A 17,732-nucleotide genomic window follows, 5' to 3' on the forward strand; every position below is an offset into this window, starting at 1 on the left:
GATGCCTGCTCTTGTTGATAGGAGGCTCCCGAGCTAAGGGAAGTGGTCCACGGTGTCCAGGGCTGCGCTGTGAATCTTGATGACTGGGGGGCAGTGCTGTGCGGCGAGGACAGGCTGGTGGAGGACCTTTGTCTTACAGATGTTTAGCGTAAGGCCCATGTTTTCGTATGCCTCAGAAAATACATCGACTATGTCCTGGAGTTCAACCTCTGTTAGTGCGCAGACGCAGGCGTCGTCCGCATTCTGCAACTCGACGACAGAGGTTGGGGTGGTCTTGGATCTGGCCTGGAGACGGCGAAGGTTGAACAGCTTTCCACTGGTTCTGTAGTTTAGTTCCACTCCAGCGGGGAGCTTGTTGACTGTGAGATGGATCATGGCAGCGAGGAAGATTGAGAAGAGGGTTGGGGCGCTGACGCAGCCCTGTTTGACCCCGGTCCGGACACGAATTGTGTCTGTAATAGATCCATTGGTAAGGATCACGGCCTGCATGTCGTCGTGGAGCAGGCGGAGGATGGTGATGAACTTTTGGGGGCATCCGAGACGGAGGAGGACGCTCCATAGACCCTCGCGGTGGACAGTGTCAAAGGCCTTTGTAAGGTCGAAGAAGGCCATGTTTCAGGGCTGACGCTGCTCCCTGCATTTTTCCTGCAGCTGTCGCACTGCAAAGATCATGTCCATTGTGCCCCGTGGGGGACGGAATCCGCACTGTGACTCCAGGAGGAGCTCTTTGGCCATAGGGAGAAGGCAGTTGAGGAGGACTCTCGTGACAACTTTCCCAGTGGCTGATAGCAGAGAGATTCCTCTATAGTTGCCGCAGTCGGACTTGTCCCCTTTTTTGAAGATGGTCACAAACACTGCATCTCTGAGATCTCTCGGCATGCTCTCCTCCCTCCAGATAAGAGAGATGAGGTCATGTATCCGTGCCAACAGTGTCTCTCTACCAAGTTTTAGTGCCTCAGCATGGATTCCATCCGCTCCTGTAGCCTTGTTGTTTTTGAGCTGTCTTATGGCTTTTCCTACCTCGTGCAACGTTGGGGTTTCACTGAGGTGATGGTGGGTCGTATACATGCGGGATGGAGTCGAGGACACTCGAGTCAAAGGCAGAGTCTCGATTGAGGAGATCTTCAAAGTGCTCCTTCCAAAGGGCACTGATTGCCTCGGTGTCCTTGATGAGTGTTTCCCCGTTCTTGGCCATCAGTGGGCTGGGGCCTTGGGAGTTTCGACCATAGGTAGCCTTGACTGCGATGAAGAATCCTTTCATAATGTGGCTGTCGCCCTGTTTGACCCCGGTCCGGATGTTGATTGGGTCTGTGATGGATCCGTTGGTAAGGATCTCGCCTGCATGTCATTGTGGAGCAGGCGGAGGATGGTGACAAACCGGAGGAGGACGCTCCATAGACCCTCGTGGTTGACAGTGTTAAAGGCCTTTGTAAGGCCGAAGACGGCCAAGTATAAGGGCTGGTGCTGTTCCCTGCAGTTATAGTGCATGAAGTGACTAAACAAATACAGGCTACTGCAGACTCATTAATCTTACTTGAATTCCATATAACATAATGGACTCGATTATCAGGAGTAAACCTGAGGATTATCTGTACAACAATAACATAGTAAACTGCAGTTAGACAAGGAAGACTCTGCCTAGCTGACCTAATTCATTTTTTTGAGGAGATGTCAACCCAAATTGGCTATCGTAAACCCGAATATGTTGTGTACTCAGACTTCCAAAAGGCAGTTCATAAAGTTCCCCATGAAAGACAAATATTTCAATGCAATGCTGTGGGGATTCAGGGTAAAATTTAGGAATGAGTAGGAAATTGACTAAGAGTAGAAAACAATAGGTACTTGTTCGAAGAGTAATACTGGGGTGGAAGGGAAGTACTGACTAGTGTGCCCCAGGGATCAATGTTAGGGCCACTACTGTTTCTAAATCACATCAAAGAGTTGGATTCAGAAAACCAATGCAAATTGATCAAAATTGCAGATGATGCCAAACTAGGGGAGTCAGTGGCATGCAGCCCAGAAATTACACAATGAGTTACACAATGTAAGTGAGCTGCCCAAACAATGGGAGATGAGATTTAATGCAGGCAACGTGAAATAATGCACACAGAAAGGAAACATGGCCATATGCTTACTCCCAGCATGGGTTACAATAGCTAACAATGAAGTTGTGGCTCAGTGGGTAGCACTGTGCCTCTGGGTCAGAAGGTTGTGGGTTCACGTCCCACTCCAGAGACTTCAACACAAAAATAGAGGCTGACACTCCAGTACAGTTCTGAGGGAGCGTTGCACTGTTGGAGCACTTTCAAATGAGATGTTAAATTGAGGCCACTTTGGCCTCTCAAGTGGATGTAAAGGATCCCATTGCACTATTTTGAAGAACAATAGGGGCGTTATCCTTGGTGTCCAGGCCAATATTTAGCCCTCAATCAGCATCACTTGAACAAATTAGCCGGTCATTATTGTTACACCCATAATAAAGGATGAAGACTGAGTACTGTGTACAATGAGCAAGTGTGACCTTAGCTCCTTTAATGCTACTCCAGAGATCAGGTACCTCGTGGATGGCCTGCTTATATACCGTGCTCCCAAGGGATGCTGGGATCCCTTGGGACTCCAATAGGTAGGCCCTCTGGTGGTAGTGTAAGGGGTTAAATAAATAACAATTATCACATTGTTCTTTGTGGGAGCTTTCTGTGCGCAGATTGGCTGCCCCGTTTCCTACTTTACAACAGAGACCACACTCTAAAAGTACTTCATTAGCTGTAAAGTGCTTTGGGACGTCCGTGGTTGTGGAAGCGGTATATAAATGCGAGTCTTCCTTTTTTTGTTTTATGAACCCCCTGGTGTTCTGATATCTTGATACCTATGTGATCCAATGTGCCTGCTTGCAAATCTAGGAAAATCTCACCTTTCAATTTTTCATTTGTCTCTTTATTTTTGCCAGAGGGTAGCTCAGCAGTGTTTCATGATAAGACAACTGTGGGTTGGAGGATGAGCCGTTGACAATCACAGGAAGCTGTTGTGTATCGGTAAAGCATGCACTCCCATGTTCCGTCAACAGCGAGCGCATCCACTGAAGTCCCAAGGGATCTCAGCATCCCTTGGGAGCACTGTATATAAGCTGGCCCCAAAGGCCTGTTCTTCACTCTGGAGTGCCCCAAAGGCCTGTTCTTCACTCTGGAGTGCCCCTAAGGCCTGTTCCTCACTCTGGAGTGTCTGAATAAAGACTGAGGTCACTGTTACTTTAACCTCCCTGTGTGCAGTCTCATCTGTGTTAGGAACACAATAACTGGCGACGAATATACGAATCCAACACAAAGATGCAGCAAACTGTGGGCATCTTGGAGAAGTTCTCGGAGGGTGAGGACTGGGAAGTCTGTGTCGAATGGCTAGACCAGTACTTTGTAGCCAATGAGCTGGATGGAGAAGGAAGCTCTGCAAAAAGGAGAGCGGTCCTCCTCATGGTCTGCGGGGCACCGACCTACAGCCTCATGAAGAATCTTCTGGCTCCGGTGAAACCCACAGATAAGTCGTATGAGGAGCTGTGTACATTGGTACGGGAGCAGCTTAACCCGACGAAGAGCGTGCTGATGGCGAGGTATCGGTTCTACACGTGCCAGCGATCTAAAAGTCAGGAAGTGGCGAGCTACGTCGCCGAGCTAAGGCGACTTGCAGGACAATGTGAGTTTGATGGCTACCTGGAGCAGATGCTCAGAGACTTTTTTGTACTGGGCATTGGCCACGAGACCATTCTACGAAAACATTTGACTGTAGAGACACCGACTCTCAGTAAGGCCATTGCGATAGCACAGGCGTTTACGTCCACCAGTGATAACACCAACCAAATCTCTCAGCACACAAGTGCGAGCAATGTTCATAAATTAACTGGAACTGTGTTTGTGAGCAGAAATGTACAGGGCAGAAACCACGAGTTTGCAACTGCCAGCAGGCCTCAGGTGACCCAGGTGACTCAGAGTCAGCAACAAAGGATGAATGCAAGGCAATTCATACCTTGTTGGCGTTGTGGAGGCTTCCATTCAGCCTATTCATGTTGCTTCAAAGGGTATGTTTGCAAGAGCTGTGGAACAATGGGGCACCTCCAACGAGCTTGCAGACGAGCTGCAAGCTCTGCAAAACCTGCTAACCACCACGTGGCAGAGGAAGATCGGTACATGGTGGACCAAAGCAATTTCGAGCCTCAGAGAGAGGAGGCAGATGCTGAAGTACATGGAGTGCACACATGTTTGACAAAATGTCCACCTATAATGCTAAATGTAAAATTGAATGGCTTACCCATAGCCATGGAACTGGACACTGGCGCTAGCCAATCCATCATGAGTAAAAAGATGTTTGAGAGACTGTGGTGCAACAAGGCACTCAGACCAGCCCTGAGCCCCATCCACACGAAACTGAGAACGTACACCAAAGAGCTTATCACTGTCCTGGGCAGCACCATGGTGAAGGTCACCCTCGAGAACACGGTGCACGAACTGCCACTCTGGATTGTCCCGGGCGATGGCCCCACACTGCTTGGAAGGAGCTGGCTGGGCAAAATCCGCTGGAACTGGGATGACATCCGAGCGCTATCACATGTCGATGAGGCCTCATGTACCCAGGTTCTTCAAAAATTTCCTTCCCTTTTCAAGCCAGGCATTGGAAACTTTTCCGGGGTGAAGGTGCGGATCCACTTGGTCCCAGAGGCACGACCTATTCACCACAAGGCGCGAGCGGTACCTCACATGGTGAGGTAGAGAGTGGAAATCGAGCTGGACAGGCTGCAACGCGATGGCATCATCTCCCCAGTGGAATTCAGCGAGTGGGCTAGCCCAATTGTTCCAGTACTCAAAAGTGATGGCACGGTCAGGATTTGCAGCGATTATAAAGTAACTATTAATCGTTTCTCGCTACAGAACTAATACCCGCTACCTAAGGCAGATGACCTATTTGCGATGCTGGCAGGTGGCAAGATGAGGTCCTTACTGCTAGGGGGATCAAGGGGTATGGCGAGAAAGCAGGAATGGGGTACTGAAGTTGAATGTTCAGCCATGAACTCATTGAATGGCGGTGCAGGCTAGAAGGGCCGAATGGCCTACTCCTGCACCTATTTTCTATGTTTCTATGTTTCTAAGATGTTCACCAAGCTCGACCTGACTTCGGCTTACATGATGCAGGAGCTGGAGGAGTCTTCGAAGGGCCTCACCTGCATCAACACACACAAGAGACTGTTAATCTACAACAGATGCCCGTTTGGAATTCGGTCGGCTGCAGCGATCTTCCAGAGAAACATGGAGAGCCTACTCAAGTCGGTACCACGCATGGTGGTTTTTCAGGACATATTGATCACGGGTCGGGACACTGTCAAGCACCTACAAAACCTGGAGGAGGTCCTCCAGCGACTGGATTGCGTAGGGCTGCAGCTGAAGAGGTCGAAATGCGTCTTCATGGCAACAGAAGTGGAGTTTTTGTGACGGCATTCGGCCCACAGATGCCAAGACAGAGGCTATCAGGAACGCGCCCAGGCCACAGAACGTCACGGAGCTGCGGTCATTCCTGGGACTCCTCAACTATTTTGGTAACTTCCTACTGGGGTTAAGCACCCTCTTAGAGCCCATACATGCGTTATTGCACAAAGGTGAGAACTGGGTATGGGGAAAAAAAACAAGTAATTGATTTTGAGAAAGCCAGAAACATTTTATGCTACAACAAGCTGCTTGTATTGTATAACTCGTGTAAAAGAATCGTGCTAGCATGTGATGCATCCTCGTATGGAGTCGGGTGTGTATTACAACAAGCTAACGTGGGGAAGTTGCAACCTGTCGCCTATGCCTCCAGGAGCTTGTCTAAGGCCGAGAGGGCCTGCAGCATGATTGAGAAAGAGGCATTAGCGTGTCTATTCGGGGTAAAGAAAATGCATCAGTACCTGTTTGGCCTCAAATTTGAGCTGGAAACCGATCACAAGCCCCTCATATCCCTGTTCGCTGAAAACAAGGGGATGAATACTAATGCCTCAGCCCGCATACAAAGGTGGACACTTGCACTATCAGCGTAAAACTAAACCATCCGCCACAGGCCAGCTACCGAGAACTGTGCGGATGCTCTCAGTCGGCTACCATTGCCCACCATGGGGGTGGAAATGACGCAGCCTGCAAACTTGTTGATGGTGGCGCAGCCCGCAGACTTGTTGATGGTCATGGAAGCATTTGAAAATGACAAATCACCTGTCACGGCCTGCCAGGTTAGGACTTGGGCCAGCAAAGATCCTCTGCTGTCCCTAGCAAAAAACTGTGTACTGCATGGGAGCTGGGCCAGCATCCCCGTTCAAATGCAAGAGCTAATCAAACCGTTCCAGCGGCGAAAGGACGAGTTGTCCATTCAGGCAGACTGCCTGTTGTGGGGTAACCGCGTAGTGCTACCCAAAAAGGGCAGAGAGACGTTCATCTCGGATCTCCACAGTATACACCCGGGTATAGTAATGTGTGGTGGCCCGGTATCGACTCTGACTTCGAGTCTTGTGTACGGCAATGCAGCGTGTGTGCTCAGTTGAGCAACGCGCCCAGAGAGGCACCACTAAGTTTGTGGTCCTGGCCCTCCAGACCTTGGTCGAGGATCCATGTCGTGTATGCGGGCCTGTTTCTCGGTAAAATGTTCCTGGTGGTGGTGGATGCTTTTTCAAAATGGATTGAATGTAAAATAATGTCGGGAAGCACCGTCACCGCCACCATTGAAAGCCTGAGGGCCATGTTTGCCACCCACGGCCTACCTGACATACTGGTCAGTGACAACGGGCCATGTTTCACCAGTGCCGAATTTAAAGAATTCATGACCCGCAATGGGATCAAACATGTCAGCTCGGCCCCGTTTAAACCAGCCTCCAATGGGCAGGCAGAGCGGGCAGTACAAACAATCAAATAGAGCCTTAAACGAGTCACAGAAGGCTCACTCCAAACCCGCCTGTCCTGAGTACTGCTCAGCTATCGCACGAGACCCTACTCGCTCACAGGGGTGCCCCCGGCTGAGCTACTCATGAAAAGGACACTTAAAACCAGACTCTCGCTCGTTCACCCCAATCTGCATGATCAGGTAGAGATCAGGCGGCAGCAACAAAATGTAAATGATGGTCGCACCACTGTGTCATGGGAAATTGATCTGAATGACCCTGTGTATGTGCTAAACTATGGAAATGGTCCCAAGTGGATCGCGGGCACGGTGATAGCTAAAGAAGGGAGTAGAGTGTTTGTAGTCAAACTAGACAATGGACAAATTTGCAGAAAGCATCTGGATCAAACGAGGCTGCGGTTCACAGACTGCCCTGAACAACCCACAGCAGACACCACCTTTTTCGAGCCCACAACACACACCCAAAAGATCAACGACACCACCCCGGACCAGGAAATTGAACCCATCACGCCCAACAGCCCAGCAAGGGCAGGCTCACCCAGCAGCCCTGCAGGGCCAACAACACACCAGCCCAGCAAGGGCACAGCCAACACATCAGAACAGACATTTGTACCGAGGCGGTCCACCAGGGAAAGAAAGGCTCCCGACCGCCTCACCTTGTAAATAGTTTTCACTTTGACTTTGCGGGGGAGTGATGTTGTGTAACTGTAAAGCATGCACTCCCATGTTCCGCCACCAGGGAGCGCATCCTCTGAAGTCCCAAGGGATCCCAACATCCCTTGGGAGCACTATATATAAGCCGGCCCCTAAGGCCTGTTCCTGACTCTGGAGTGTTTTAATAACGACTGGGGTCACTGTTACTTTAACCTCCCTGTGTGCAGTCTGTTCTGTGTTAGGAAGGTTTATCCTCCAAGGGAGGATCCATCTGCAGTATCAGCTTTGCTTCAAAGGTAACATTCTTCCCTCCGAGTCCGAAGGTCATGAGATCATGGACCACTTCAGAGATTTGAGCATATCACCGAGGTGGATACCTCAGTCTTCAGTGCAGTACTGAGTGAGTGCACTACGGTTAGAGATGGTGGGGCTGAAATTGCGCCTCGCCCCGTTTGGGGGCAGTAACCCTCCAAGCCCAGAAGTCCCACCCCCGGCATTCAGTTGGGCTTTGCGCTCCTCAAACGAGGCGGAGCACTATCTCAGGGGTTCCATCTCATTGGAGGGATGCTCCCGGGGCGTCAACGCGCCACTGATTTCAGTACCGTGCTGAAGACGTCAGCACTACGCGGAAGCTCCGTGTAATACTGACGCGCTACAATGCCCTTCCCCTTCAGTTAAAGGGGAGGGCCGCTGCACATACTTTTTTTTTTTTTTTGAAATTCGTAGCCAATCGTTCCAATTCTTTGTCAAATCACAAACGCCAGAGGTCACCTTGCACACGCCAAGGATCACTCTGCGCCAATGCTCTTAGCCAAAAGGCCTAGAGCCACTGCACCGTTCCTGGAAGTACTGCAATACCAGGTTCGTGCCATGGAGGTGGATGGGTCAGGTCCCCCACACACCTCCATGGAGGTGGATGGGTCAAGCCACCCCACCCACCTCCTGTTTCCAAAAAAGCAAGCATATACCTTCCTGATCCAGGGAGAACCACCCGGAGATCATGGTGGCTACTCCCCTGTCAGGTCAGTTACGCATGATCTTAGCCAAAAGGCCGAGAAGCGATACTGTCGGCCCTTTTGGTGGCTGCCACTGGGCCACCAGGGACATGATCGACCAGGCTAGCGGCCCGGCACCCAAAAGGGAGTGCCGGGCTAAATGACGGCGGCCCAGTCGAGGCGAAGGTCGTCATTGCCGGGCCGACCGAAGAGTCGGCCCACAACATAAAATGGTGGCCTGGACGCACACGGCCTCCCCGGATGGATATCAACGCCCCGCGAAGTTGGTGCTGACATTGGCTTGCTTCAGCCTCGCGGGGAGTACAAAGGGCTTACCACGCACGCCGATAATGTCGTCACCTATTACGCACCGATCCGGGGCACTAACCGCGGGGTGCGACGCTACTGGCAAATCACCCCCAAAACCTCAGGGGCATTTTTGCTCAAGGCTCAACAGCCGCACACCTTCGGGCAAAAAGGCTCCCGGAGGCACTAACGGGGCATAATAAAGGGGAGATTTTGGCCCCAGTGTCTTTCAGTTGGATTGTTAAACTAAAGTCCAATCTGCTCTCTCAGATGGCACCATTTGAAGAGCAGGGGAGTTCTCCTGTTGTCCCGGTGTGTGCTTATCCCTCAATCAAACTACCAAAAACAGATTATCTGCTCATTCATCTCATTGTTTTCTCCTTGTAAAGACTGAAGAGTGGTTGAATTTGTAATACAGATTGAGGATGAGGAAGTTGTATCAGAAGCGAGGGTACTATGCTCATACAAAGGGGACTACAGTGGGATGAGGGCAGAGTTGGCTAAAGTAGACTGGGAACATAGACGAAATGGTGGCACAATTGAGGAACAGTGGAGGACTTTTAAGGAGCTCTTTCATAGTGCTCAACAAAAATATATTCCAGTGAAAAAGAAGGGCAGTAAGAGAAGGGATAACCAGCCGTGGATAACCAAGGAAATAAAGGAGAGTATCAAATCAAAGACCAATGCGTATAAGGTGGCCAAAGTTAGTGGGAAACTAGAGGATTGGGAAAATTTTAAACAACAGCAAAGAATGACTAAAAAAGCAATAAAGAAAGGAAAGATAGATTTCGAAGGTAAACTTGCGCAAAACATAAAAACAGATAGTAAAAGTTTTTATCGATATATAAAACAGAAAATAGTGACTAAAGTAAATGTTGGCCCCTTAGAAGCTGAGAAGGGGGATTTAATAATGGAAAATGTGGAAATGGCTGAGACCTTAAACAATTATTTTGCTTCGGTCTTCACAGTGGAAGACACAAAAACCATGCCAAAAATTGCTGGTCACGGGAATGTGGGAAGGGAGGACCTTGAGACAATCACTATCACTCGGGGGGTAGTGCTGGACAGGCTAATGGGACTCAAGGTCGACAAGACACCTGGTCCTGATGAAATGCACCCCAGGGTATTAAAAGAGATGGCGGAAGTTATAGCAGATGCATTAGTTATAACCTACCAAAATTCTCTGGACTCTGGGGAGGTACCAGCGGATTGGAGAGCAGCTAATGTAATGACTCTGTTTAAAAAAGGGGGCAGACAAAAGGCAGGTAACTATAGGCCGGTTAGTTTAACATCTGTAGTGGGGAAAATGCTTGCAACTATCATTAAGGAAGAAATAGCGGGACATCGAGATAGGAATAGTGCAATCAAGCAGACGCAGCATGGATTCATGAAGGGGAAATCATGTTTAACTAATTTACTGGAATTCTTTGAGGATATAACGAGCATGGTGGATAGAGGTGTACCAATGGATGTGGTGTATTTAGATTTCCAAAAGGCATTCGATAAGGTGCCACACAAAAGGTTACTGCAGAAGATAGAGGTAAGCGGAGTCAGAGGAAATGTATTAGCATGGATAGAGAATTGGCTGGCGAACAGAAAGCAGAGAGTCGGGATAAATAGGTCATTTTCGGGTTGGAAATCGGTGGTTAGTGGTGTGCCACAGGGATCGGTGCTGGGACCACAACTGTTTACAATATACATAGATGACCTGGAAGAGGGGACAGAGTGTAGTGCAACAAAATTTGCATATGTCACAAAGATTAGTGGGAAAGCGGGTTGTGTAGAGGACACAGAAAGGCTGGAAAGAGATTTAGATAGGTTAAGCGAATGGGCGAAGGTTTGGCAGATGGAATACAATGTCGGAAATTGTGAGGTCATCCACCTTGGGAAAAAAAACAGTAAAAGGGAATATTATTTGAATGGGGAGAAATTACAACATGTTGAGATGCAGAGGGAGCTGGGGGTCCTTGTGCATGAAACTCTTTTAGAGTCTACCTGCAAAACATAAACATTAAACTGTGCCACCCGACCTGGGTGACACACCAGACATTTACAAGGCCCTTTTTTTCCTTTTTTTGGTTTTTTTTTGTGTTTTTTTTTTTTTTTTTTTTTTTTTTTTTTTTTTTTTGGCACTAAAATCACAATTTTCCCCAGTGCCCCCTATAAAAGGGAAGGGGGACACTAAAAGCACCGGCAATTAAGACAAATTAAACTTTTAAAATAAAAAAAAAAAAACGTAAAATCAAATTAAAATTTGGTTGCCGGGCGTGATGATGCACTCCAGTCCCTCCGGTGCCCACCTCTCGCGGAAGGCCGCGAGCGTACCGGTGGACACCGCGTGCTCCATCTCCAAGGACACCCTGGACCGGATGTAAGAGCGGAAGAGAGGCAGGCAGTCAGGTTGAACGACCCCCTCGACCGCACGCTGCCTGGACCGGCTGATGGCACCCTTGGCCGTGCCCAGGAGCAGTCCTACGAGGAGGCCTTCGGACCTACCCGCTCCCCTCCGCACAGGGTGCCCAAAGATCAGGAGTGTGGGACTGAAGTGCAGCCAGAATTTCAGGAGCAGCCCCTTCAAATAATGGAACAGGGGCTGCAACCTTGTGCACTCAATAAAAACATGGAACACGGACTCCTCCAGACCGCAGAAATTGCAGGCGGCCTGGGAGTCCGTGAACCGGCTTAAAAATTTATTGCACGGCACTGCTCCGTGCACCACCCTCCAGGCCAAGTCCCCGATGAATAGTGGGAGGACCCCCGCGTAGAGTGCCCTCCATCGGGGACCCCCGCCTCCTCCGGACGGCAAGATGGTACGCCATGGCGTGTCCGGACGGCCGGCGAGGATGGCAAAGTTGAGGGTGTGCAGGAGCAGCCCGTACAGGAAACCCCTCCGCGCGGAACTGAAAGGCACGGAGGGGATTTCCCCGAGGTGGCTCAAGTTGTGAGGCGCCGGCCCCCGAGGGAGGTTCCGGGGTTTGGCGCCGATGAGGAATTCCGTCCGGACGGGGGTCAGTTCGGACGGGATCTCCCCACGTGCTTGAGCCTCCTCGATACACCTAACGGAGTCAGGACCCAGAGCTGTTTTTAGCGACTCGATGGCATCGGCCGCGTGGCGGACGTTGGCAGAATTTAGGCGCCGCGCCAGCGTGTCTGGCGCCATCCAGCCCGCTCCTCCGCCATCGAGCAGGTCCCTGACCCTGGTCACCTCACCAGCCACAGCCCTCTCTTCCGACCGCCACATAAAGCCTCGGCCGTGGAGGTACGGATTCCCGAGCAGCGGTTCCTGCAGGACGGCCGCCACTCCAGCCGGCGGAGAGCTGCGCTTGGTGGAGACTTTGTTCCAGACCCTGATGAGTTCCCTGTAAAAGACAGGCAGCTCCCGGAGGGCGGTCCTGGCACCCCCCAAGTTCACAAACAGGAGCTGCATGTCATAATTGAGGTCGAGCTGCTGGCGGAAGAAATACCTCGCCAGAGCGCACCACCTAGGAGGGGGCTCGACGTAAAGGTATCTCTGCAGGGTCTGAAGACGGAAAGTCGCGAGCTGGGCGCTGACGCACACCAACGACTGACCGCCCTCCTCAAGCGGGAGACTCAGGACCGCGGCAGAGACCCAGTGCTTCCTGTTGTTCCAGAAGAAGTCCACCAGCTTCTTCTGTATCTTGGCGACAAACGCAAGGGGAGGGGTCAAAGTGACCAGCCGGTACCACAACATTGCGGCCACCAGCTGGTTTATGACTAGCGCTCGACCCCTGTAGGACAGCACTCGGAGCAGTCCTGTCCAGCGCCCTAGGCGAGCGGCGACCTTGGCCTCCAGCTCCTGCCAGTTCGCCGGCCAGGCTCCCTCGTCGGGGCTAAGGTAGACTCCCAGATAGAGGAGTTGGGTCGTGCTCCAGGCAAAAGGCCTGAGCTCCTCCGGCAGGGAGTCCACCCGCCACTGACCCACCAGGAGTCCGGAACATTTCTCCCAGTTGATCCTGGCGGAGGACGCGGCCGAGTAAATCTCCTGGCACTCACGCATCCTCCGCAGGTCAGCGGGATCCTCTACCGCGAGGAGCACGTCATCGGCGTAAGCCGAGAGGACGACCTCCACGCCCGGCCCTTGCAGAGCCAGTCCCGTCAACCTCGTCCGCAAGAGGCGCAGGAAAGGCTCCACGCAAACAGCATATAACTGGCCGGACATGGGGCATCCCTGGCGCACCCCTCTCCTAAAGCGAAGGGGCGCCGTCAAGGACCCGTTAACCTTAATCAGACATTCCGCGGCGGCGTACAAAAGTCGGATCCGGGCGACGAAATGCGTCCCGAACCCGAAAGCGCGCAGAGTTCCGAGCAGATAGTCGTGATCCACTCTGTCGAACGCCTTCTCTTGGTCGAGGGATAGGAAGGCGACCGACAGACCAGCCTCCTGGGAACAATGGATGAGGTCCCGGACCAGATGGATGTTATCGTGGATTGTCCGGCCCGGGACCGTGTAGGACTGGTCGGGGTGGATCATGTGGTCCAGCACGGCACCAAGGCGAGCAGACATTCCTTGTGCATGAATCCCAAAAAGTTAGTTTGCAGGTGCAGCAGGTAATCAGGAAGGCGAATGGAATGTTGGCCTTCATTGCGAGAGGGATGGAGTACAAAAGCAGGGAGATCCTGCTGTAACTGTATAGGGTATTGGTAAGGCCGCACCTGGAGTACTGCGTGCAGTTTTGGTCACCTTACTTAAGGAAGGATATACTAGCTTTGGAGGGGGTACAGAGATGATTCACTAGGCTGATTCCGGAGATGAGGGTTTATTTTATGATGATAGATTGAGTAGACTGGGTCTTTACTCGTTGGAGTTCAGAAGGATGAGGGGTGATCTTATAGAAACATTTAAAATCATGAAAGGGATAGACAAGGTAGAGGCAGAGAGGTTTTTTCCACTGGTCGGGGAGACTAGAACTAGGGGGCACAGCTTCAAAATACGGGGGAGCCAATTTAAAACCGAGTTGAGCAGGAATTTCTTCTCCCAGAGGGTTGTGAATCTGTGGAATTCTCTGCCCAAGAAAGCAGTTGAGGCTAGCTCATTGAATGTATTCAAGTCACAGATAGATAGATTTTTAACCAATAAGGAAATTAAGGGTTACGGGGAGAGGGCGGGCGGGTAAGTGGAGCTGAGTGGATCCACGGCCAGATCAGCCATGATCTTCTTGAATGGCGGAGCAGGCTCGAGGGGCTAGATGGCCTACTCCTGTTCCTAATTCTTATGTTACTGTAAACGGCCTCAGGTGTAAACTTGATCCAACTTTATTCGCGCCCAAAGTATCTGCGTGACATCGTACCCGCGCTTATATACCAGTGACCGCGCACACGCGCGTACAGCCCGTTGACCTCCGACAGTGGTGCCCCCTGGTGTCTGGTGACCCCAAGCATCAATACATAACAACATCCCCTTTCAAGATCTTAATATCAGTCTCTTTACAAATTAAGATGGTCTGGGACTTTCCTCTCACTAGTTGATCATCTCAGTTCAACTTTAGTTCTAAGCGAGCGTTTTGAGTCAGTTGTGACTGAAGGCTGAGTAACTGATCTGATGGGAGTGGTAATGACCACATCAGAGACTGAAGGTCCAGGTTCAGTAATGACAGCAAAGTCCTCTGATGAATGAACATTGGTTGGTTGGTCACTGACTGCATCTTCCTCAAACGGTTCCAGTTCATCCGTGTGCCGCAGTTTTATCTGATCAACATGTTTTCTGCATGTTTGCCCATTCTTGAGCATGACAATAAACACTCTGTTACCCTCCTTGGCTGTAACAGTGGCGGCGATCCACTTTGGACCTTGACCATAGTTCAGTACATAAACCGGATCGTTGACAAAGAGGTCACGTGACACGACAACATGATCATGATATCATTGATGACTTTGACGTCTGTTTTCAACACGATCATTCAGATCAGGATGAACAAGAGAAAGCTTGGTCTTGAGATTTCTCTTCATCAGTAGTTCTGCAGGGGAGACCCCAGTAAGTGGGTGAGGTCATGTCCTGTAACTGAGCAATAAACAGGACAAGCGAGTCTGCAGTAAACCCTGAGTTACACGTTTCATACTCTGCTGGATTGTTTGGGCAGCACACTCTGCTTGACCATTAGAAGCAGGTTTGAATGGAGCTGACCTTATGGGCCCAAGTTTCGGGTGGAGTTGCTCCTAGTTTTTTGGAGCAACTAGTTTAGTTTGGAGTATGTTAGAAATTGCAATTCTCGGATATTAGTTTGCTCCAATTCACGTGAGTTAGTTTAGGTTGGCTTTCGGTAAGGTACTTTTTTTTCAAAAGGGAGTGTGTCCAGCCACTCAGGCCTGTTTTGCAAGTTTCGGCAGTGAAAACTTACTACAAACTAACTTAGGATGGAGTAAGTGTCCACTTTTGTAAGTTCTGAAAAACCTTACCTAGAGTTAAGTTTAGTGCAGGCACAGCCAGAGACAGCGGGTGGGAAGCATTAAACACAAAGGATACATCAACATCACAACAGCGGGGGGTAAGGGAAGTTAGAGGATTTTCCATAAACACCTTCACAACAACATTAAAGAAGCAAAGTACATTTAAAGCACTAAGCACTAAACAAAGCAGTACATTTAAAGCACCAAGCACTAAACGAAGCACAAAAAGTAATAACCAATTAATTAATAAAAAATAGAAGGAACCATGCACCTAAAGCTCCAAGACTAAAGTAATAAGTAATCAATCAATAAAAAATAGAAGTCCTACCTTTATGTGAAGGGAAGGTGTCTCTGTCAGTGTCTCTCTCTGTAGTGTCTCATTCTCTCTGTATCTGCCAGTGAGGGGTGCGGGGGGGGTGGGGGGGGCGGGGGGAGCGTTGGTGTGGGTGTGGTGTGTGTCTGTGTGTGTGTATGTATGGGAGTGGGGGGGGGGAGGGTGTGGGAGGGTGTGTGTGTGAGGAGGGGTGGGAGGGTGTGTGTGTGGGGGGGTGGGGGTGTGTGTGTGTGGGGGTGGGGGTATGTGTGTGTGTGTGTGTGTGTGGAGGGGTGGGTGTGTGTGTGTGTGTGTGTGGGAGGTGGGGGTGTGTGTGTGAGGAGGGGTGGGAGGGTGTGTGTGTGAGGGGGTGGGGGTATGTGTGTGTGGGGGGGTGGGGGTGTGTGTGTGTGTGTGGGAGGTGGGTGTGTGTGTGTGGGGGGGTGGGGGTGTGTGTGTGTGGGGGTGGGGGTGTGTGTGTGTGTGTGTGGGAGGTGGGGGTGTGTGTGTGAGGAGGGGTGGGAGGGTGTGTGTGTGAGGGGGTGGGGGTATGTGTGTGTGGGGGGTGAGGGTGTGTGTGTGTGTGTGGAGGGGGTGGGTGTGTGTGTGTGTGTGTGTGGGAGGTGGGGGTGTGTGTGTGTGGGGGTGGGGGTGTGTGTGTGTGTGTGGGGGGGTGGGTGTGTGTGTGTGTGGGGGTGGGGGTGTGTGTGTGTGGGGGTGGGGGTGTGTGTGTGTGTGTGGGGGGGTGGGTGTGTGTGTGTGTGTGTGTGGGAGGTGGGTGTGTGTGTGTGGGGGGGTGGGGGTGTGTGTGTGTGGGGGTGGGGGTGTGTGTGTGTGTGGGGGGGTGGGGGGTGGGGGGGGTGTGGGTGGGGGGTGTGGGGGAGAGGCTGGAAGGAGGCACCCCTGCTCTCTCCTCCGGCCCTTCGATCATTGAGTGCCCCCCAACCCACGCTCCTCCATCCCTGTTGCCACGCTCCCCCCCTCCCCACCCCGGTTGCCACGCGCCCCCCCACCCCTCCCGGTATCCACGTCACCCCTCCCCCGGTATCCACGTTCCCCCCCCCCCCGGTATCCATGTCCCCGCCCCGGTATCCACGCTCTCCCTCTCCCCCCCCCACCCCGTATCCACGCTCTCCCTCTCCCCCCCCCACCCCGTATCCACGCTCTCCCTCTCCCCCCGTATCCACACTCTCCCTCTCCCCCCCCCACCCCGTATCCACACTCTCCCTCTCCCCCGGTATCCACACTCTCCCTCTCCCCCCGTATCCACACTCTCCCTCTCCCCCCGTATCCACACTCTCCCTCTCCCCCCGTATCCACGCTCTCCCTCTCCCCCCGTATCCACACTCTCCCTCTCCCCCCGTATCCACACTCTCCCTCTCCCCCCGTATCCACACTCTCCCTCTCCCCCCGTATCCACGCTCTCCCTCTCCCCCCGTATCCACGCTCTCCCTCTCCCCCCGTATCCACGCTCTCCCTCTCCCCCCGTATCCACACTCTCCCTCTCCCCCCGTATCCACGCTCTCCCTCTCCCCCCGTATCCACGCTCTCCCTCTCCCCCCGTATCCACGCTCTCCCTCTCCCCCCGTATCCACACTCTCCCTCTCCCCCCGTATCCACGCTCTCCCTCTCCCCCCATATCCACGCTCTCCCTCTCCCCCTGTATCCACGCTCTCCCTCTCCCCCCGTATCCACACTCTCCCTCTCCCCCCGTATCCACGCTCTCCCTCTCCCCCCGTATCCACGCTCTCCCTCTCCCCCCATATCCACGCTCTCCCTCTCCCCCTGTATCCACGCTCTCCCTCTCCCCCCGTATCCACGCTCTCCCTCTCCCCCCGTATCCACGCTCTCCCTCTCCCCCCAAATCCACGCTCTCCCTCTCCCCCCAAATCCACGCTCTCCCTCTCCCCCTGTATCCACGCTCTCCCTCTCCCCCCGTATCCACGCTCTCCCTCTCCCCCTGTATCCACGCTCTCCCTCTCCCCCTGTATCCACGCTCTCCCTCTCCCCCTGTATCCACGCTCTCCCTCTCCCCCCGTATCCATGCTCTCCCTCTCCCCCCGTATCCACGCTCTCCCTCTCCCCCCATATCCACGCTCTCCCTCTCCCCCTGTATCCACGCTCTCCCTCTCCCCCCGTATCCACGCTCTCTCTCCCTC

At 52.2% G+C, this 17,732-nt stretch overlaps 1 pseudogene; it reads right to left on the reverse strand.

Annotated features, from left to right (window-relative positions):
- Window positions 1–8,378: 8,378 nt before the first annotated feature.
- Window positions 8,379–8,617, reverse strand: LOC139279317 (U2 spliceosomal RNA; annotated as a pseudogene).
- Window positions 8,618–17,732: the final 9,115 nt, after the last annotated feature.

Source organism: Pristiophorus japonicus, chromosome 1 (assembly GCF_044704955.1).
Source record: "Pristiophorus japonicus isolate sPriJap1 chromosome 1, sPriJap1.hap1, whole genome shotgun sequence".
NCBI lineage: Eukaryota > Metazoa > Chordata > Chondrichthyes > Pristiophoridae > Pristiophorus > Pristiophorus japonicus.